Source organism: Pecten maximus, chromosome 17, assembly GCF_902652985.1.
Source record: "Pecten maximus chromosome 17, xPecMax1.1, whole genome shotgun sequence".
Lineage (NCBI taxonomy): Eukaryota > Metazoa > Mollusca > Bivalvia > Pectinida > Pectinidae > Pecten > Pecten maximus.
The window spans coordinates 28,658,034-28,681,985 of record NC_047031.1 but is presented as its reverse complement, the minus strand read 5'-3'; positions in this window follow the sequence as shown (position 1 = coordinate 28,681,985).

Genomic DNA, 23,952 nt, shown 5'->3' with positions numbered 1-23,952 from the left:
ACAGCCGAGGTCATTTAAGGACGGCCTCCCGTGATTGCGATATGCATGCGTGTGGTACGTGCGTATGAGGGATCAGATCCTGGTATACAAAGTAAAATGTCTGTACTTAGATGACCGAACATGATATATATTGATTAAACGTGTCATTTTATTGTATTTGTATAGTATAGTCAATGTACCTTGTTACCCGTTCGGTTTATATTTTATTCAATATCCTACCTGATCGCGAGGCATTTTTTTCCTAATTTCTCGGAGCAGTTGCATGAAGCGAAATATATTATCATAGATCCATCTTTACGTCTTTTTAGTAATTCACAATCGGCAAATAAATCGATACGGAAATGATGTTTATTTGTCTTATCACCGATAGATACCATGCATATTATTTTAAGGTCGGGTTTAGTATTGGTAACTTCCTATGAAAATTTATGTTCATTTAAGGACGGGTTTCCCTGTGTGCGTACTTACTCGTACATCATCCTTTAACCGATTAAATTGTGGACAAATACGCAGCTCTTTTTATTGATTAAATTATTTGCAAACATTCCTTTGATTGCTGAAATAGTTGGTTTATACGTTTTCCATCGTTTACACCAAAATCATACTTTTATTGACAAAATTATGGCTAACAATTATTTTCCCTGTAGTGACTACAGTAGGTTCAAAATAAAGATTACCTTCATGATTCGATGATTTATTTTATGTCGTTTCAACTCGGGGTACTTAACGGAGAGCGATGGACTAACCCTGGGGAAAAACCCTTTAGGAAAGTGTCCACGACTGATGGACCATTTGGTTTGGTTTGGTTTATTTTGTTGGACGGCCCCCCGTGCGTGCGGTGAGTGCGTATGTGTGATTTGGAAGGCTGCGGTATGTTCGTGTTCAGTCTCCTTGTGATAGGCCGGAACTTTTGCCGATTTATAGTGCTTCCTCACTGAAGCATACTGCCGAAGACACCCAGCAGGACACCCCACCCGGTCACATTATACTGACAACGGGCGTACCAGTCGTCCCACTCCTTGTATGCTGAGCGCTAAGCAGGAGTAGAAACTACCATTTTTAAAGACTCTGGTATGTCTCGGCCAGGGGACAGAACCTAAAGCCTTCCTCACAGGGGCGAACGCTCAACTAAAGGCCAAAAGTGAGGCAGTGTCAAGGGAGACGTTAGGAAGAATGGAAGTTGTTAAGAAAGAAGAGAAAAGATAAGATCCCAAAATTAGTCGCCTCCTACGATCATGCAATGGGGGCAGCAGGTACAATTCTTACGCCCTACCTGCAGGGCATCTGATGGACCAAAACTGATGAAAAATCCTAAACGGCAGTGTCCACAACTGAATATACCGCAGCCTCCCAAAACACGCATGCGCACTCACCACAGGCATGTCGCAAGGAAGACCGTCCTTAATGGCCTTAGCTGTTAATAGGACGCTAAACAAAATAAAATAAACCAAACCAAACCACAACTGAATGACTAATTCGGGTGAAAAAACCCACACTGACATTGTCAACGACTAATGGACTAATCCAGGAGAAAAAACACTCGAAGACAGTGTTCACGACTGAGGGTCCGAAGGATCTGTAAAATCTAAAGGACAGTGTCCATGACTGATGGACAAAAGCAGGTAAAACGCGCTATATGTAAGATGAAAGGACTAATCCAGGTGAAAACCCTAAAAAAATGTTTACGACTGATAGGCCAAAGCACGTGAAAAATCCGTGAAGGACAGTGTTGACAACTGATGAACCAAAGCAGGGGGAAACCAAAACCTCTACGGTGGTAATATGAAAGCTAGAAACATCGGTTATTGATGCATTTTAGGCTCTACTTACCAGTCTCACACAGAGCTGTATTGTTTCCAGAACATAAGCTTGTGCGCATGTAATGGTTCACCAGTTTAACACATTTTTGTACGGGACATCCATTAGGCTCTTCTTTCAAGTCCTTCCATCTTCCCCATCCGCTATAGACCCACCGTGCATTAAAATGAGTCTTCTCGCATTTCACGTTGTCGTTGAAACGCATGCCAATCCAATATGATCCTTCGCTTCTGTAATTTGAAGATATCTCATGATGAATACCGTATATATCGTGCTAATTCCATATCAAGCCAATCCTTTTTATAGTTGGCAGCTAGAGTTGCAATAGAAACAGTGACTACCTTCATATAAGGCCGTGATTCTAAGTCAAAATTGGTGAAACTCATTCATTTGGTATTATTTGGTATTGTTTTACCGTCCCATCAACAGCTGGTACACTTTTTACCGGAAACACGAATATATTGAGGCAGTGTACGCACATCACAGACATGGATATCGCGCACACGGAAGGGCGTCATCAAGTGACTGAAACTGTTGATAGCGACCTATCAAATCACCTATAAATACGAATGAAGTAGATGACCCGTCGCATATAAGCTGCAGATAGGACGTTAACTAATAAAACAAGCCGTCGCATATTTTATAGAAATGAACCATAAACTGTTTCTTCTGGGTCTCTTCGTGATTCAGTAACCATTATTGTGGAAAAACAGGGACAATAACGTATTCTGAAGAGATTTTAAATCAAGATGTTGAAGTGCATAAACCTATCCACTGATAAGTAAAAAAAAAAAACAAAAAAAACATGCTTGACCGATACAACGAGGTATATTGGGGTTACGACAAGCAGGATTATACCGCAGCCGCAAACACACGCGGTTGCATCTCTCATAGTGAGGGAGGCCGTCCTATTAACATATCTATTGAATGGACGTTAACAATACAAAACCAACCAAGTAAACATCGCCCGTGGAGCTAACCACCATGTAATACCAAATCAAAGCAAACCGACGCTTACAATGTGAAAAATCAGTATGAAACAAGTACGATACTCACATTACTTGTGCGAAATTATTGTGAAAAGATACATTGTTCCACTTTTCCTCACTATCAAGTACAAGAAGGCGGCCGTTATTTCCATGGCAATATTGTTCGGCTTCATCCCAGGTCAAAAGATCCACACTCAGAACTAGACTCGTGTAGAGAGGCCAGCCAACTAAAATTAAGAAAGAGAAAATACATGAGATATCAACTTGACATATCTGCCCAAATACCCACGGTGTGATGAGTGCGTATGTGTGTTTTGGGAGGTTGCAGTATGTTTGTGTTATGTCTCCTTGTGAAAGGCCGGAACTTTTGCCGATTTAAGGGCGACCTCACTGAAGCATACTGCCGAAGACACCCAGCAGGACACCCCACCCGGTCACATGATACAGGACACGGATTGTAACTTAAAATATATTGCAGGTAGGGCGTAAGAATTGTACCTGCTGCCCCCATTGCATGATCGTAAGAGGCGACTAAACTTGGGATCTTATCTTTTCTCTTCTTTCTTAACAACTTTCATCTTCCTAATGTCTCCCTTGACAATGCCTCACTTTTGGCCTTTGGTTGAGCGTTCGCCGCTGTGAGGAAGGTTTTGGGTTCTGTCCCTAGCCGAGATATACCAGAGTCTTTAAAAATGGTAGTTGCTACTCCTGCTTAGCGCTCAGCATATTTGGAGTGGGACGACTGGTTCGCCCGTTGTCAGTATAATGTGACCGGGTGGGGTATGCTGCTGGGTGTCTTCGGCAGTATGCTTCAGTGAGATAGCACTTTAAATCGGCAAAAGTTCCGGCCTATCACAAGGAGACATAACACCAACATACCGCAGCCTCCCAAAACACACATACGCACTCACCACACGCATACATGTCGCACGCACGGGAGGCCGTCCTTAAATGACCTTAGCTGTTAATAGGACGTTAAACAAAATAAACCAAACCAAATATATACAAGTCCGACTATCGCTAGAATGTCTTAGAGTTTTAAAATGATCGTTCTTGCCAGATAGTTGTTTAATGGGTCAGTTGTTACCTTGCTAACGCCAGGCACAGAGCAGAATGTGCCATTGATGTTTAAATTTTCATTTGGATGGCAAAGCCATGATATAAACAAACTAACAAATTTGCAGTCTATGAGAGTATAACTGACACCCAAAGCGTGACACCATTCTATGCATATATAACTGACACCCAAATCGTGCATTCAGGTGTTATTCATACGCGACCGGATCCCCCGGAACTACTTGCAACCAATGTAAACAAATGGCATCTTATCATTGCTCATCATGCTATCGGATAGAGTAAGAGACCAGAAAACAAATTCTTAAAATGTAAAACGAAAATAAAGGTAAGAATGGTTAACAATCACGAAAATGGAAATAAAACAAGATTTAATAAAAGATATTTGTTCCGGGGCCAGAGTGGAAAATCATTACACACCACATTGTTTGCACGCCACCGCCACCCAGTGTTTGAATGACAAAAAATTTGAAACCCGACACATCATGTTTATGTCAAATCATAAGAACGAGGCTTCTCTCCGGTCGTACAATAGAACAGCTTCTTCTTCACAAAAGAAAGCATCAAGTGGTGCATTATCGTGTCTAACGCATCCTAAACTTGAAACAGCCATGGTACCCGCTCACAAGCAACGTTGTCGCTGAAGCTCGTCTAACTCCCTCGGCCACTGTCACTTCTCTCATTGGTCGTATCCCTGACACCGGTGCTGTTGTAGCTACTATAAACTGTAATGCTGTTTCCATGCAATCAAAGAACATGTTTACGCCTGATTTTCTCCCACTGCACATTCAACTTTCATAGCTAAACTCTGTCAGCCGTTGCGTGCGCGTGGTGACGGGTGAAATTTCCATCCGCATAATTGTTCCGGATGGTAATTATTTTTTTTTAATCCGAAATCGTTAACAAACTGAATAATTCATCCGTATATTCTGAAATACTGACTACCAATATTATTGATATTGTTATTAAAATATCTGATGATGTTTTCAGTATTTTTTAAATTATTTCCACGCACTATTTTTTTTTTTTTTTTTGCCAATCAGCACGTGAATCACAATAGGCTGTTCAATTTGTTGACCTCTGACAATGGAAACGTCGGTAAAAGTAAGATTTTAAATTATAATGAAAATTAAAGTTGAAATCGAAAAGAAACTAATATAGAAAACGTAAATATAAGGCGCGCATTATGAAGATTGTCTGCAAAGCTCTGGCATCTATATAGACCATATAATCCATAAAAAGACAGTTTAATACTTAAATGTCCCGTCGTTTTCCTCAGAGACGCAAACGCATAATGCATGCAAGTTTGTCTAAGTAGAGCCCACAATTAATTTCACTTTTCGGCATCAAACTCGATTTGGTCTGGTTTTATTTGTTTAACGTTGTTGATGCATGTGTGTAGTGAGTGCGTATGTGTGTTTTGGGAGGTTGCAGTATATTTGTGTCAAGTTTCCTTGTGATAGGAACTTTTGCCGATGATAGTGCTACCTCAATGAAACATACTGCGGAAGACACCCAGCAGGACACCCCACCCGGTCACATTATACTGACAGCAGGCAAACCAGTCGTCCCGCTCCTAATATGCTGAATGCTAAGCAGTAGAAACTACCCATTACAAAACGACACAATATTGTGCTCTCCTGGTCGAATAGGCGGACTTTCACTTCACCTCACAATATCATCCTACACCCTGGTATACCTTCACCATGATGTTATATATATCGATGGCTCTAAGGAACAGGAGAAAGTATCCGCAGCATATGATTCTGCTAATATATCTCTTCATGCTGTCTACCTTTTAATGCCCCATTATGACCTCGGCTGTTATCCAAGGACGTTAAACAAATAAAACCAAACCAAATTATGCAATAGAACCACATCATAAATTGTGTGATGTGCAACAAATTCTTTGTCATTTTTGTTTTAAAGATTTATACATTTTAGCTTTAGTTTGATGTGTGTTTTTCAACCTGGTCCTGTGGCCTTCATCATTCAAATTGTCAGTTCACAGATAAAGGAATAGTACCAATACCTTACACATAACATACTTTTAACAATATTTGATATTGATATAAACTGATGAAGCAGTTCATAATAAATTTGTCTCAAGACCTATTGAGGATTATACCCCCATACACCTCAACATAACTTTATTCAATCCTTATATTTATATTTTTTTGATATTTTGTACAATATTTTGTCTTCGACAAATAGGGACTTGTGCAAGTCTACCACATAACTTACCGAAATGTACGTCATCACTCTTCGTCTACATATATGGTTAATACTTTTCTAAAAGTTTTTTTTTCGTGAACAAACTTAATAGCGAATTAAAACAAATATTAGTTTTAAAGGAATTTATTTCATATAAATATGATCACTTTTGAAAAGGAATTAAAAAAATATAGTCCAAGCTCGACAAATGTATTCCTACGCCGGACTTGATATTGTTCATTGAAAAATGACTTAGTTAACTGTGGTAGGTTCATTGAGTCTGAATTGAGTGGAAATATAAATATTAAATATTGTTTATCATAATACATATTGTTTATAATATTACATATTGTTTATAATATTACATATTGTTTATAATATTACATATTGTTTATAATAAGACTCGAACGAATGTAAATTTGTCTTACCTCGCAGAAGAAATGCTAACACCGTTACCACTAGCAGGACATCCATTGTTTACCCCTTCTAGAGTCAGGTTTGTAAGCTGTTGATATGTATATTTATATTCTCTACTAAGTTATAAATATGTTATAAAGCTAACCTATCTATGGTGTTTATTTTCTATTTATAATTAACATCATGAAAATAGCCATTCTATCTGCACTTAAATATTCAAGGGGTACACATCGACATCGTATTCTTGCAACAAGAGGCCCAATTGGCCTGTATCGCTCACCTGGCTCTACAGCAAATTTGCAGTTGATTGAGGTCATTTCTACAGATACTATGCTGATAACCAATTTATTCAAATATCAGAGTAAGCTTGACTTATTCATGTCAATAAATTTTCTTGTCCTTCATTCTAGCATACTATTGGCCTGATTTCGGGTCTAGGTGACTCTTGGCTATAGCAAGATTTAAAAATATTTCACCCCTGTGACCTTGAAAGTAGATCATTGTCATTTATTTAAACAAACTTGATAGCCCTTCACGCCAGCATGCTACAGACAGGCCCAAACCTCAAATACATGAGCCTTTTCGTTATTGAGAAGAATTCAGTTAAATATTATACCCTATTTGACCCATGTGACCTTGAATGAAGGTCAAGGTCATTTATTTGAACATGCTTTGTAGCCCTTCACGCTGGCATGCTGCAGGCCCAATATCAAGTCCCTGGGTCTTTTGGTTATTGAGAAGTCGTTTTAAGATTATAGCCTATTTTACCGTTGTGACCTTGAATGAAGGTCAAGGTGATTTATTTGAACAAACTTGGTAACCCTTCACCCCAGCATGCTACAGGCCCAATATCAAGTCCCTGGGCCTCTTGGTTATTGAGAGGAAGTCGTTTGAAGATTATAGCCTATTTGACCGACGTGACCTTGAATGAAGGTCAAGGCCATTTATTTGAACAAACTTTGTAGCCCTTCTTCCCAGCATGCTTCAGGCCAAATATCAAGTCCCTCGGCCTCTTGTTTATTGAAAAGAAGTTGTTTGAATGAAAAAGTTGACGCCGGACAGACGACGGACGCCGCAACACGGCATAAGCTCACTTGGCCTTCGGGCAGGTGAGCTAAAAATTGCATACCTGGTCTGTATTTTAGCTTTTAACATTTAATGGTTGTGCCAATATTGACGGGAACAATATATGGGGCATTTTCCGAGGAAGTGTTATTGCCATAGTTTCAACTGTATTAGATGTTCATTACCACTCATTGGTATTCCAATTTATTTTAAATTTGTGATTGCTATTTTTATCAGAGGTGGTGTTCCTATTCAGTATCTGGGTACCAATCTGCGTAATAACCCGATTGTGTTTTTGGTGGAAAGGCGGCAGTTACTTTTTACCGCCTCGACGGAAAGCTTGTCATATTAGTCATCTTTGACGGTTATCGGTGTAAAAACGACATACTTCATGAAACCATGACAATCAGTGGAGCTACGATTATCTACAAAAGTCTCAGATTATTTGGCAATGGTGTCAGCCCATGAGTCTTAACGGCCAACTGACTCTAAAGACCTTTGTCCTATTGCAGTATACATACTCAGTAGCAAGTATGGTGGCACTGTTTAGCCATGGCAGGCTTGGCAGCTATCTTGGATTTCGGACTGAGCCAAAAATAACAACACTTGGTAAGGACCATCTGGAGATCATTTTAAGTTATAGCTGAATCCCAATGATTGAAATTGAAAACAAGAGGCCCATTGGGCCTGTATCGCTCACCTGGTTGGATTAGACCAAATGTCGAAATAATGTTCATATTCAATTTGTTTTATTTGTAAAACAATGCTATATATGGTTATAGTATTGGAATCGGAACTGCTTTAAAGATTAATGAAGTCCAGACTCTCTAAGGTCTGAAAAACCTCAAGAATTGTTTATAGAACATGCATTCATCACTTTATGACTAGTAGCGATTTAAAGGAATCACCTCTATTTCACCTATTGGGCCCAGCCCCTTTGGCCCTTCGGGGGTCAGAGTCACCATTTATGCAAAATCTGTTCCCCTTCCCCAAGGATGTTTCTGACCAAATTGGGTTCAAATCCATTCATAACTTTATGACAAGTAGTGATTTAAAGGAATTACCTCTATTTCCCCCACTGGGCCCCGCCCTTTTGGCCCCTTTAGGGTCAGAGTCACCGTTTATGCTAAATCTGTTCCCCTTCCCCCAAGGATGTTTCTGACCAAATTTGGTTCAAATCCATTCATAACTTGATGACTAGTAGCGATTCAAAGGAATTACCTCTATTTCCCCCACTGGGCCCCGCCCCTTTGGCCCCTCAGTGGTCAGAGTCACCATTTATGCAAAATCTGTTCCCCTTCCGCCAAGGATGTTTCTGACCAAATTGGGTTCAAATCCATTCATAACTTTATGACTAGTAGCGATTTAAAGGAATTACTTCTATTTTCCCTATTGGGACCCGCCCCTTTGGCCCCTTGGGGGTCAGTGTCACCATTTATGTAAAATCGGTTCCTCTTCCTCCAAGGATGTTTCTGACCAAATTGGGTTCAAATCCATTCATAACTTTATGACAAGTAGCGATTTAAAGGAATTACCTCTATTTCCCCAACTGGGCCCCGCCCTTTTGGCCCCGTTAGGGTCAGAGTCACCGTTTATGCTAAATCTGTTCCCCTTCCCCCAAGGAAGTTTCTGACCAAATTTGGTTCAAATCCATTCATAACTTGATGACTAGTAGCGATTCAAAGGAATTACCTCTATTTCCCCCACTGGGCCCCGCCCCTTTGGCCCCATCAGTGGTCAGAGTCACCATTTATGCAAAATCTGTTCCCCTTCCGCCAAGGATGTTTCTGACCAAATTGGGTTCAAATCCATTCATAACTTTATGACTAGTAGCGATTTAAAGGAATTACTTCTATTTCCCTTATTGGGACCCGCCCCTTTGGCCCCTTGAGGGTCAGTGTCACCATTTATGCAAAATCGGTTCCTCTTCCTCCAAGGATGTTTCGGACCAAATTGGGTTCAAATCCATTCATAACTTTATGACAAGTAGCGATTTAAAGGAATTACCTCTATTTCCCCTATTGGGCCCAGCCCCTTTAGCCCCTTTGGGGTCAGAGCCACCATTTATGCAAAATCTGTTCCCCTTCCCCCAAGGATGTTTCTGACCAAATTGGGTTCAAATCCATTCATAACTTTATGACAAGTAGCGATTTAAAGGAATTACCTCTATTTCCCCTATTGGGCCCCGCCCCTTTAGCCCCTCAGGGGTCAGAGTCACCATTTATGCAAAATCTGTTCCTCTTCTGCCAAGGATGTTTCTGATCAAATTGGGTTCAAATCCATTCATAACTTTATGACTAGTAGGGATTTAAAATAATTACTTCTATTTCCCCTATTGGGACCCGCCCCTTTGGCTCCTTGGGGGTCAGAATCACCATTTATGCAAAATCTGTTCCCCTTCACCCAAGGAAGTTTCTGACCAAATTGTGTTCAAATCCATTCATAACTTTATGACAAGTAGCGATTAAAAGGAATCACCTCTATTTCCCCTATTTGGCCCCGCCCCTTTGGCTCCTTGGGGGTCAGAATCACCATTTATGCAAAATCTGTTCCCCTTCACCCAAGGAAGTTTCTGACCAAATTGTGTTCAAATCCATTCATAACTTTATGACTAGTAGTGATTTAAAGGAATTACCTCTATTTCCCCTATTGGGCCCTGCCCCCTTTGGCCCCTCGGGGGTCAGAGCCACCATTTATGCAAAATCTGTTCCCCTTCCCCCAAGGAAGTTTCTGACCAAATTGGATTCAAATCCATTCATAACTTTATGACTAGTAGTGATTTAAAGGAATTACCTTTATTTCCCCTATTGGGCCCCGCCCCTTTGGCCCCTCGGGGTCAGAGTCACCATTTATGCAAAATCTGTTCCCGTTCTGCCAAGGATGTTTCTGGCCAAATTTGGTCAAAATCCAATAAGAACTTTTTGACTAGTAGCGATTTGAAGCAAATGTTGACGGACGGACGGACGGACGGACGACGGACGACGGACGACGGACGGACGACGGACGCTGCGCCATGGCATAAGCTCACCAGACCTTCGGTCCAGGTGAGCTAAAAAGATTGAAATAAGTGATGTTCAAGAAAATACTGATTGCGTAATCATGTTATAAAATGGCCGCCGTTGAAGTTTTTACGAGGCTGCAAAACAACACATTGTTGGCCCCTCCCTTAACATCATAACCAATTTTGAGCTCAATGGCAGCACTGGAGCTGGAGAAGAAGTTTAAAGTGTGTTTTTCAAGATGGCTGCCATGGCGGCCAACCCTGCAGGTAGGGCGTAAGAATTATATATGCTGCCCCCATTGCATGATCGTAAGAGGCGACTAAATTTGGGATCTTATCTTTTCTCTTCTTTCTGAACAACTTTCTTCTTCCTAATGTCTCCCTTGACAATGCCTAACTTTTGGTCTTCAGTTGAGCGTTCGCCCCTGTGAGGAAGGCTTTGGGTTCTGTCCCCTGGCGAGACATACCAGATTCATTAACAAGAGATCCCAGAGGGATCTTGGCGCCCACCATTGAATGATCTTTATAGGTTCTATGTCAGATTGATCTTATCTCTATTTTTCCTTTCCTTTTACTAATCTGTGCAAATTGAGAAACATCCCTCCAGTACTTTTCAAACAAGGGAACCCTAACTATAGATGAAATTTGAGATTTAGCGATAATGGCTGGTTGTTGGCCAGGTTGTTTTCAGGAGAGATTGGTCCCAAAATGCAATACAAGGGACCAAGGGCAACCTACATATGAAATTTGATAAAGATCCCTTCCGTAATATCTGAGAAATAGCGATAACAAACTTCAATTTTCAAAATCCAAGATGGCTGCCTGTCGGCCATGTTGTTTTCCGATTGGTCTCAAAATGCAATATGCATAACTAGGCACCAAGGGGATCCTACATATGGAATTTTAGAAAAATCCCTTCAGTACTTTATGAGAAATAGCGATAACCAACTTCAATTGTCAAAATCCAAGATGGCTGCATGTCGGCCATGTTGTTTTCCGATTGATCTCAAAATGCAATATGCATAACTAGGCACCAAGGGGATCCTACATATGAAATTTGAGAAAGATCCCTTTAGCACTTTCTGAGAAATAGAGATAACAAGAATTGTTTACGAACGGACCACGGACGCAGGGCGATTTGAATAGCCCACCATCTGATGATGGTGGGCTAAAAATGGTAGTTGCTACTCCTGATTAGCGCTTAGCATATAAGAAGTTGGACGACTGGTTCGCCCGTTGTCAGTATAATGTGACCAGGTGGGGTGTGCTGCTGGGTGTCTTCGGCAGTATGCTTCAGTGAAGTGGCACTATAAATCGGCAAAAGTTCCAGCCTATCACAAGGAGACTTAACACGAACATACCGCACCCCCCCTAAAACACACATACGCACTCACCACACGCATGCATGTCGCACGCACGGGAGGCCGTCCTTAAATGACCTTAGCTGTTAATAGGACATTAACCAAAATAAATCAAACCAAACCATGGCAGCCATCTTTAATTCCAGACCGATCCGGAAAATTACATCATTCCAAGCAAGTTTCAGCTCAATCCCACCAGTGGAACTTGAGAATCAGTTTAAAGTGTGAAATGTTTACGCACGAGGACGTACGAAGCATAATGACAATAGGGTCATACCGACCCTTCGGGTAAGAGGACCTAATGAATACCTATGAGAAACAAAAATGTTGTACAGGGCCTGACGGAAATCCGTGTATTAAATAATAATATTCCGACAGTAATGGTCGATGGCATTCTTTCAAAAAAGGAGTTTTAAATACATCCGATCATCAATTAGTCATTTAAAATAGCCTCCTGTATAGATATAGTTTGTTATTGTTTAACGTTCTAAAAAAACAATGGTCATTTGTGGATTGCCTGTGTAGGTTTGATTTGGGTTGTAATGTTAAGTGCTCTGCAGGTAGGGCGTAAAAAATTTACCTGCTGGGATCTTATATTTTCTCCTCTTTCTCTCTTTCTTCCTAATGTCTTCTTTGACACTCCTTTAGTTGAGAGGAAGGCTTTATGTTTTGTCCCCTGGCCAAGATGTACCAGAGTCTTTAAAAATGTCGCACGCACGGGAGGCCGTCCTTAAATGACCTTAGCTGTTAATAGGACGTTAAACAAAATAAACCAAACCAAACTTTAAAAATGATAGTCGCTAATCCTGCCTAGCACTCAGCATTTTGAGAGTTGAACAACTGGTTTGCCTACTGTCAGTTTAATGTGACCGGGTGGGGTGTCATGTTTGGTGTCTTCGGCAGTATGCTTCAATGAGCTAGCACTTATTGATCGGCAAAAAATTCTGACTATCGCACGATTATACTACGCACTCATTACACGCATGCATATCGAACGTACGGGAGGCCGTCCTTAAATGACCGCAGCTGTTGATAAGACGTAACAAATAATACCACACCACTTCACTGTGTTGGTTAGGTTTGGTTTGGATTGATTCACGTCCAATCAATCGCTAATGTCATTTGAAGATGGCATGCGTGGGCTTTGTTTGGTTTGTTTGTATTGTTAACGTCCTATCAACATCATGGGTTTTCAAATTCATGTACTAAGTAGATTGGTATTTCTCCGTCAGTGGCCATGGCCTAAAGCCTTCTTAACAGGGCCAACGCTAAATGAAATGCATATTGCCAAATGTAATCTCATCTTACGTTAGGAATCCTCCAACTCAGCCAGCAAGCCAGCAATTGTTAAGCTCTACCTACAGAGAAACACTAGGTACTTAATGAACTGGAAGACTCGACAGACACGCACATCGATAAAACATGCCTCTAAATAATTAATCCAAGATAACGTGACAAATTCGATCGAAGATTCAATATCAGGACGCAAGTTTATACGCTTTCATTCAGTCCAGGTCCGCTACAGTGTGGTATTTTGTGTGTATGCAATTCATTTAAATGTACACTACTTCTGTCCTGGTCCGTTACAGTGTGGTTAATGCTGAAATGAAAATAGAACTGCTCATCATCTGATGCCATTCATTTATAAAAGGTTTTTCACTTCAAACCGACGCCTTAAAATACTATACCCTTGTTTGCTGATCTTGTGTTCGTCAGGGTCTTACATTTCGAGTCATAATTTGTAAGTGAAGTCTGGCAAATAAACAAACTATTAAGACAGCTATATTTTTATAAAAAAAAAAAATTGAAAAAAATAAATACAAAACATAGCTCAATGTTTAAAATGTGTCAATTTTACCTTGAAAACATTACAATAGCCAGGGGGCATGATACACCACGCTTAAAGGTGCCATAAGCATCCTTTATTCACCTAGTATCTGTTACCCGACACCGTTTCACCGTTGAAAAGACAGTGATTGATAGTGAATCGAAGGGAGATGATATTGTGTAAATATTGTCCGACATGGACACAAAAATAAAGTTGTTTTTTTTGTAACGTCCTATTAACAGCCAAGTTTATTTAGTTTATTTAGTTAATCTTTATTAAGCGTAAGAATCGTACCTGCTGCCCCCATTGCATCATCTTAAGAGGCGACTAAATTTGGGATCTTATCTTTTCTTTTTCTTAACAACTTTCTTCTTCCTAATGTCTCCCTTGACACTGCCTCAATTTTGGCCTTTAGTTGAGCATTCGCCCCCGTGAGGAAGGCTTTGGGTTCTGTCCCCTGACCGAGACATACCAGAGTCTTTAAAAAGGATAGTTTCTACTCCTGCTTAGCGCTCAGCATATTGGGAAGTGGGACGACTGGTTCGCCGGTTGTCAGTATAATGTGATCGGGTGGGGTGTCCTGCTGGGTGTCTTCGGCAGTATGCTTCAGTGAGGTAGCACTATAAATCGGCAAAAGTTCCGGCCTATCACAAAAAGACTTAACACGAACATACCGCAGCCTCCCAAAACACACATACGCATTCACCACACGCATGCATGTTACACGCACGGAAGGCCGTCCTTAAATGACCTTAGCTGTTAATAGGACGTTAAACAAAATTAACCAAACCAAACCAATGAACGCTTTGAACAACGCATTTGTAAGCTTATTAAGGATTAAGATTAATCTAATTTTAAGCTTAGTTGAAAGTTAAAGAAGGTTTAAATTAATGGACGTTTGAACAACCTGTCCCTGGTTCCGTTTTAAACGGAACTCGGTGCCCAGAACCAACTTCAGACTCCCAAAATATTCCTTGAATAAAAGTAGATTTCAAGAGGGAGTGTGTTATTTAAGAAATAATTAACGATGATTCGTGTATTTTGCAGGATATACAACGAGGACGAGGATATTTTACAATCAGGCCAGAGTTATTAATAAAAATTGCAAAATATCCGAGTTGTATATCATGCAACAATACACGAGTCAAAGTTGATTATTTCTATTCTACCATGTAGTGTTTAGTTCTGAGATCTACCCCTTCCTAATAGAAACCCTGTGAAATGTGTCGCTACATGGCTGTTACAATTCACAAGAAACGACAAGGCGTGCGTACTAATGAATATTTCAAAGCTGACGTCAATCCCAAGTCGCAAACTCTCAATCCGCCTTTTCACCGTGAAAGACGCAAAGAGAAAGACGTGCTAATTGTTCTCCACCTCGTCAACTCTGCTTTGCTCGACATCCATGAACCTGCCCCTTTGTCTTGTTTCCAAAACCCTTTCATTGATTTCCATCAATTCAAACAAAACATTGTCGTCGTCTGCTGAAAACGAAAACTTTCGGGGAACTTTCGGGGATATCGGCCAGCAATTCATGTAGAAATGCTCTCCAAAGGTTGCCTGTGGCAATTGACCCCACTACATATTGTTTAGCAAAGTCTGCTCTTGGTTGATAGATTTGGTTTGGTTTGGTTTATTTTGTTTAACGTCCTATTAACAGCTAAGGTCATTTAAGGACGGCCTCCCGTGCGTGCGACATGCATGCGTGTGGTGAGTGCGTATGTGTGTTTTGGGAGGCTGCGGTATGGTCGTGTTAAGTCTCCTTGTGATAGGCCGGAACTTTTGCCGATTTATAGTGCCACCTCACTGAAGCATACTGCCGAAGACACCCAGCAGCATACCCCACCCGGTCACATTATACTGACAACGGGCGAACCAGTCGTCCCACTCCAAATATGCTGAGCGCTAAGCAGGAGTAGCAACCACCATTTTTAAAGACTCTGGTATGTCTCGGCCAGGGGACAGAACCCAAAGCCTTCCTCACAGGGGCGAACGCTCAACTAAAGGCCAAAAGTGAGGCATTGTCAAGGAAGACATTAGGAAGAAAAAAGTTGTTAAGAAAGAAGAGAAAAGATAAGATCCCAAATTTAGTCGCCTCTTACGATCATGCAATGGGGGCAGCAGGCACAATTCTTACGCCCTACCTGCAGGGCAGTAATTAACAATCTGGCAAATTTCTCCGTTGTAACATACACGGTCTCCGACGTTCAAACTGTTGGGCGCCGCCATGTTTGTTTACAAATGCATGCTTTTTTTAGGGGAAAGATTGTAACAGCCTTGACTCACGAGCGTGTATTATTGACACGAGAGTGGATTACTGGCTAATCATACACGGTTTTAAACCAATCAAAATTGGCGTTGCATAGCAGATGTGGTAGAAAAAATTGTAAGAATTAACTAATTCAAGGTATATATTAACTCTCATTGAAAACCACTTTCCAGTTAATTTGAAAGCATATGTTTATTATATCTGGACTTGGTATATAGTAAGAATTGTACCTGCTGCCCCCATTGCATGATCGTAAGAGGCGACTAAACTTGGGATCTTATCTTTTCTTTCTGAACAACTTTCTTCTTCCTAATGTCTCCCTTGACAATGCCTCACTTTTGTCTTTAGTTGAGCATTCGCCGCAGTGAGGAAGGCTTTGGGTTCTCTCCCCAAGCCGAGACATACCAGAGTCTTTAAAAAATGGTAGTTGCTACTCCTGCTTAGCGCTCAGCATATTTGGAGTGGGACGACTGGTTCGCCCGTTGTCAGTATAATGTGACCGGGTGGGGTGTGCCGCTGGGTGTCTTCGGCAGTATGCTCCAGTGAGGTAGCACTATAAATGGGCAAAAGTTCCGGTCTATCACAAGGAGACTTAACACGAACATACCGCAGCCTCCCAAAACACACATACGCACTCACCACACGCATACATGTCGCACGCACGGGAGGCCGTCCTTAAATGACCTTAGCTGTTAATAGGACGTTAAACAAAATAAACCAAACCAAACTTTCCAGTTCATTTGAAAGCGTATGTTTATTAAATCTGGACTTGGTATATAGTCTAGTATATAGATACCAGAATAGTCTACTCTGTAGTGACTGGAAATTAGGTACGATAGGTAAATGGGGCAGGTTGTTCGAACGATTATCAAATTGAAGCATCATTCAGCCTTAATGATTCATTAAATATCTAATGATAGATTGGTTTATGAATCATTTAAAATTTGTTGTTTGAAAGGTCAATTAAGTGATCATTAACAAATTAAAGTTTAATGAAGACTTAATTAGAGCTGTCGCCAATATAGCTAACTAATACCCCCGCAATCCGCATGAGTCAATGGACAAGTTGAACTGTTATTTATAGGCTAACTAAAACTATAACTGTCGTCCAGAGGGCCAACTCATACCCCCCGCTCCTGCAACCCCCATCGTTACTATGTGTTCATTTATACAATAAACGAGATATACAGTTAAATCTCACTTATTCGTATTCAGTTTTCTTTCTAATTTTTTTTATCTATATTGTGAATAAATTGTTGTACATGGCATTATGAAATGATTTCACATGAGAAAATCTTTTCAATTGATCAATTTATAACAAGGAATTTTTTTTAAAAGGTTATGAGAAAGGTAAAGTGTGAATGGGATTTATTCAAAAAATTATGACGTGATATAGATTACGCACATCTACAATGTATAAGGATTATTGTCATGAAGTTTCGTTGAAATCGGATCAGTAGTTTAGGAGGAGTAGCCGGTACATCGTTGTGTCTACAGACGGAGGGACAACCCGATTCCAGTATAACCCCCCCCCCCCCCCCCCCCCCCTAACTTCGTTGCGGGGGGTATAATAACATATTTCTGAAATTCAGAAGGGTTGGAATAGGTGCTGTTCATAATAAAGAGAATTTAGTAACAAGTTTTGTTGAAGTCAGTCCATAAGTTTTGGGAGAGTTGTCTAGACAAAAAAAACGAGCCAACCGGTTTAAGAGTTGTTCGTACAAGATGTGTCTACAGACGGACAGACAACCCGATTCCAGTATACCGCCACCCTAACTTCGTTAGGGGCGTATAATTACGGATCCACATTGAAACAATCATATTAACTGTGGGGATTTCCCCTTCCCATCATGCAACCTGGGTAACATCCTCGAGACTAGTAAACATCCAAGATGTCAAAAAGGGCAAGAGGAAAGAATTTTGATACAGTTATGCTACTAAAAGAGCTAGTTGAAAAGGACATCACCATAAAAAACTCAAAATTGACTTACACAGTTACAAATATGAGAAACAGGCCAAATGGGAGAAGAAAGCAGAGAAGATATGTTTTCTTGGGAAAGGTGTTAGTTAGGGGTGTAAAAGATGTCACGACTAAATGGTCCAACATAACAACTGTGGCGAAGAAAGAATTTTCTGCTCACTCAACCTACAGAAAGGGTACTGGGGGTTGACCTCCAAAACCAATGTATGTCGTTGTTGAGAAAGTGGTCAATATCTTTTAAGGTTTGGTTTGGTTTTATTTTCCTAAATATCCTATTAACAGCTAAGGTCACCCAACCGGTTACATTATATACTGACAACGGGCCAACCAGTCGTCCCACTCCCAAAATGCTGAGCGCTAAGCAGGAGTAGCAACTACCATTTTAATGACTCTGGTATGTCTCGGCCAGGGGACAGAACCCAAACCCAACAGTAGGTACAATTCTTACGCCCTACCTGCAGGGCAGAAAATTTATTGTAGAATCTGATTATCGGTATATATGAATCCATCTGTATTCATAGCTGTAATTATGACAAAAATAATGGCTGGATACAACAACAAAAGCTGATCATGGATAGACAACGCATTGTTGTCGGCAATAAAATCAACTCTTTTGTAATTAAGGAAGATGGCTTCGTCTACACCAGCCAGTAAGAAAAGAAAAGTGTTACTTTAACGGGGTCTAATTTTATCATATTTTATCATTTTATATGTTAAATGTGATATTTGTGTTCATGTGTCTGTTTAATTGTGTCCAGATTGTATTGTATAAATGTTGGTTCGTTTATTGGTGTTACATGATACAGGGTGTTTTATGTTTTCTGCGTTATATCTTGCTGTATTTTGTGTTACAGTTTACGCCCTGTGTTCTAAGTCCAAAGTCTATATCCTTTTCTTGTGTTTTATTGGTCACTGTGTTTATTTCCTTTGTTGGTCAGTTTTGGCGGGAAAGTTATTGTTCGGACAGTTAAGACTCCTGTCGGTCAAGCTGACAACATGCATATTCCTTATCCAGTGTTTTCAGACAGGATAAAGTAAGTTACTATTATTTTCCATTATTTCTGATACGTAACATTTTTATAAGTAAAGCTAATTTAGATAAGTATAATTAATTATTTTCTTATTTCTATAATTTCAATCATGGAGCTAAAAATAAATAAGTTGATAGTTTTGGAAATGGTTATTTTGATTCTTGTGATATATCTATTTGTAATCAGATTATATGTAGTAGTAAACAGTTATTTGTATTATTTTAGAATTTACTGCAACTGGGCAGAGAACGTGGCAGTATTATGAGTAGAATGGCTCTGTGCCACACACAGGTATATAATATATCTTATTTATGAATTGGTTAATGTTATATTTATGTAACTTAATTTCCTAGATTATTTCTATAGCTGTAATTCTTATGAATTAAACTGTGATGTTATGATACTTCTTAGTTATTATTGATATCATTTAATTGAAGTCAATGAATTCGTAAATCTTTAATATCTTAAAGGTTATATCTATTGTTATAGTTTAGTAATTATATTTGAAATGGAATTATTGATGTGAATTAAACTAGCGAGTTATCTCCCTTAGTTATGTATGTGTGTGTACGTTCTTCTGTTCGTCCTTCTTAGTGTTTAGTATATTTTTATATATTTATTGCAGAGTGATTCGTTTGCGTTCTCGTTCCCGTTCTCTACAACACGTACATGTGCTTTGTGTGAATCCTTGTCGAATTCAGAATAAATAACTCATTATTTTTACTACCGGCTGTTCTACTGTTTTAACTCTTGAACAAAAAATCGATGTTTTAAAACTAAATCATAACGGTGGTAGTGCAAGGAGTATTGCATCTGAATTCAACGTCGGAACACAAATTCAGAACATTGTAGTAAACAATGAGAACATTGAAAACTGTTAGAGAAGGAACAAACAGCGATAGAAATATCGTCACAGAACGCCGATGTCTGTGCCCTGTTCTCAACGAAAAAGGGTATGAATGATTTACAATAGCCAGGGCAAAAAACAAAAACAAAAAAACATTCCCATTATGGAAAGAATTATTCAAGAGAAGGTCATTAGTCTGTCCATGGAAATGCGTTACGATGATTTAACCGCCAGAAATGGATTACTGCATCGGTTTCAAAAAAGGCATTCTATAAAGTGGTGAGGTGGCAGATGTTTATGAAAATGTAGTGATTTGTTGGAAAAACGTTTGCACACAAATATGGAGGGTTATGAATTGAAAAACTCGTTTAACTGTGATGAAACCGGGATGTTTTATCGGATGTTGCCTGAAAGGTCGTTCTGTAAAAACAATCCCAGTGTAGTGAGGGTAAGCAAGCTAAAGGACGTTTCACAGCTTTATTGTGTGCAAGTGCTACAGGGGAAAAGAGAAGCCGTTAGTTAAAGGCAAAGCCGAAAAAAAACGTTGTTGCAAAGGGATAAATAAACTCCCATCTGGGTTGACAAGAAAATGTTTTTGACACATGGCTCCATCAGTTTAATCTCAAAATGAGGATACAAAACAAGAAAGTGCTGCTGCTCCTTGACAACTGTAGTTTACACCCGGATAGAAAATCTCAACTTCATCTCAAAATTCTCACCATCATAAAGGACCGGCAGGAATCAGATACACTTATCGAACGAGCACAACATGACAAGAAGGCATACATGATAAAACAACACTTGGTTTGGTTTATTTTGTTCAACGCCCTACTAACAGCTAAGGTCATTTAAGGACGGCCTCCCGTGCCTGCGACATGCATGCGTGTGGCGAGTGCGTATCTGTGTTTTGTGAGGCTGCGGTATGTTCGTGTTAAGTCTCCTTGTGATAGGCCGGAACTTTTGCCGATTTATAGTGCTACCTCACTGAGGCATACTGCCGAAGACACCCAGCAGCACACCCCACCCGGTCACATTATACTGACACAACACAACAGAAATCTCAACTTAATCACAATATTCTCACCAGCATAAAGTTCATGATCCAAGAACAGAATGTTTCTAATGACTAATTGATTACGTCAAGTAGGAATCATATTCACATATTTGTATTTATTGATATTGATCGTGTGTTCAAATAAACACACATCACAATGTACTTTTGTTAAATTTCAGTTTTTTCCTTATATCTATGGATGACTGTCGAAACAGCTCGTTAGGTAAGCAGGACACCTGTATACAGTCTAACCAAAGTAGGTCGCTGTAGTATGGCGCCGTACGTAATGACCATCTTCAGGCCCGTTGTAAACAGCGGCATCATATATGATGTCAGTGACTCCTTTCTGTGTAATTGCAAAATTTAGCAACACTGCACAAGCTTTTCCAACAATGGAATTTGTTTGAGGGAAACTCTGATATTCCTTGGTTATCTTCAGATCCGTTCTCAAATCGGGCTATTTCAGGTGTAGTGCGTGCGTCACTGAAGTTACGATTATGAGATCACATGGCAAATTACGTATGTAAAATGCAAACTTAGTTATTATTGTGCATACTTTGGTTGATTTTGTTTGGTTGATTTTGTTTAACGTTCTATTAACAGCTAAGGTCATTTAAGGACGGCCTCCCGTGCATTGTGCATACCCTTTCAGGTCTAATTTCTCCATGCAAAACTTGAAAACGCCTTTTCCACACTCCAATCCTTTTGTTTATGAATTCGTTGTATCGGTCCTGTTGAGTGGTGGCTGGCACCAGGTTATGTGTCATTAAGTAGTTCTGTCAAACTTCAAGAAACCAAACAGAGGAAATTAAAACGTTCTGGCAAAGGAAATTTAGAACACCGTGCAGATCCAATCACTGATGAAGAGATTGATCGCCTTTTTGAATTCGATCAACTTGGTAGGAAAACACCAGATGCCTTGTTGAGGACAGTCTTGTTTTTAAATACAATTCATTTGGGTATGCGCGGTGTAACTGAACATCACAACATGAAATGGGGCGACGTGAAGTTGTGTTTGGACACAGACAACCGAGAGTATCTGGAATACAATGAACGTCAGACGAAAACTCGTCCCGGTTCAAACCCAAGGAATGTTCGGGCGATCCCCCCTAGGGCATGGGCGACACCCACAAACCCTGACAAATGTCCTGTAAAGTATTATAAAATGTACAGTAACCATCGGCCGGCAGCCTGTAGTGGACCAGAAACGCCATTTTACATTGCGACAAACACAAACACCGAGAAATCGGGGAAATGGTTTAAAAACCAGCCTATGGGAGTGAACAAGTTGTCGAAATGCATGCCTTCGATGGCAGTGAAAGCAGGTAGGATTACATAAAAATAAATACGATTTGTCTCCGTCTCCCTTCGTTCATATCACGGTTTGTCGTATATTTATTTTTAAAATTGCCAATGTATATTAAATATGCACAATGGTTACCCAGTTTATGCGCTTTTCTCATAGGCCTCAAAGTAAAAGGGGAAACTGGGAAAAGGTTGACCAACCATTCGGCCAGGAAGTACCTTGTCCAGAAGTTGAACGACAGTATTATAGCGCCTACACAAATCATGCAGGTATTAAAAATGTAAAACACATGTAACAAACACCATCTTCTAAACCAGTCCACTTACCTTTATTATGAATTTATATCCCAAACACAAAATATAAAATTCCATATTATTTTTTTATCACTAGTTTTGTGGAAGGCCTAAATTCAAAAAGAGATCTCGGATCAACTCAACTGACAGATTTCCTAATGCACGATTTTTTTCCCACTGTAGATCTCCGGACACAAAAATGTGCAAAGCATTAACGCATATTCGACGTTGAACTCTCAACAACAACGGACAATTTCGAATATGTTGTCCTCTGATTATGGCAGTAGTGCTAGCTGTCCTGTGATCCCATCAGCAATGAATACCGAAACTACACGTGTCACCAGCTCCACCATGACCAGTGCCATGACAGTAGGCCAGCATTCCACCTCTATCTCCGGAAAGCCTGCAGATACGCGTCTTCCTTGTGGTGTACTGAATGGACAGGTCTTCGGGGGGACTTTTAACATCACAGTTAACAATAATTACATTGCTGCAAAGTCCAGGAAACGTCCCATTATCGAATCGGACAGTGATAAAGCTTGTAGCTGGTAGTTTCGACCTTGAGCGCGGTGTCATCTTTGCGGAGTGATTTATAGCAAGTGCTGTATTAATAAAATTCATTTAAAATGTTTATTCTGCCCTGCAGGTAGGGCGTAAGAATTGTACCTGCTGCCCCCATTGCATGATCGTAAGAGGCGACTAAACTTGGGATCTTATCTTTTCTCTTCTTTCTTGATAACTTTCTTCCTAATGTCTCCCTTGACAATGTCTCACTTTTGGCCTTTAGTTGAGCGTTCGCCGCTGTGAGGAAGGTTTTGGGTTCTGTCCCCTAGCCGAGACATACCAGAGTCTTTAAAAATGGTAGTTGCTACTCCTGCTTAGCGCTAGGCATATATGGAGTGGGACGACTGGTTGGCCCGTTGTCAGTATAATGTGACCGGGTGGGGTGTGCTGCTGGGTGTCTTCGGCAGTATGCTTCAGTGAGGTAGCACTCTTAATCGGCAAAAGATCCGGCCTATCACAAGGAGACTTAACACAAACATACCGCAGCCTCCCAAAACACACATACGCACTCATTACACGCATACATGTCGCACGCACGGGAGGCCGTCCTTAAATGACCTTGGCTGTTAATAGGACGTTAAACAAAATAAACCAAACCAAACCAATTTTCTTGTATAATTTCATATTCCAATTTCCTTAACAGCAACTAATATCCACAGTTATCACGAGCGTTATTCTAAACGACATATTAAGAGTTCTCTATTTAGGAACTATATTCTGTCAAGGAGTGATGCGGCTAACAGGGTATCAATGGCTACGTTGGGAGAATTTGAACTCGGCACAGTTGAAGAATAAGAGTTATGGGATAAACAAGTTCCCCAACACGTGAAAGTTGTTTAT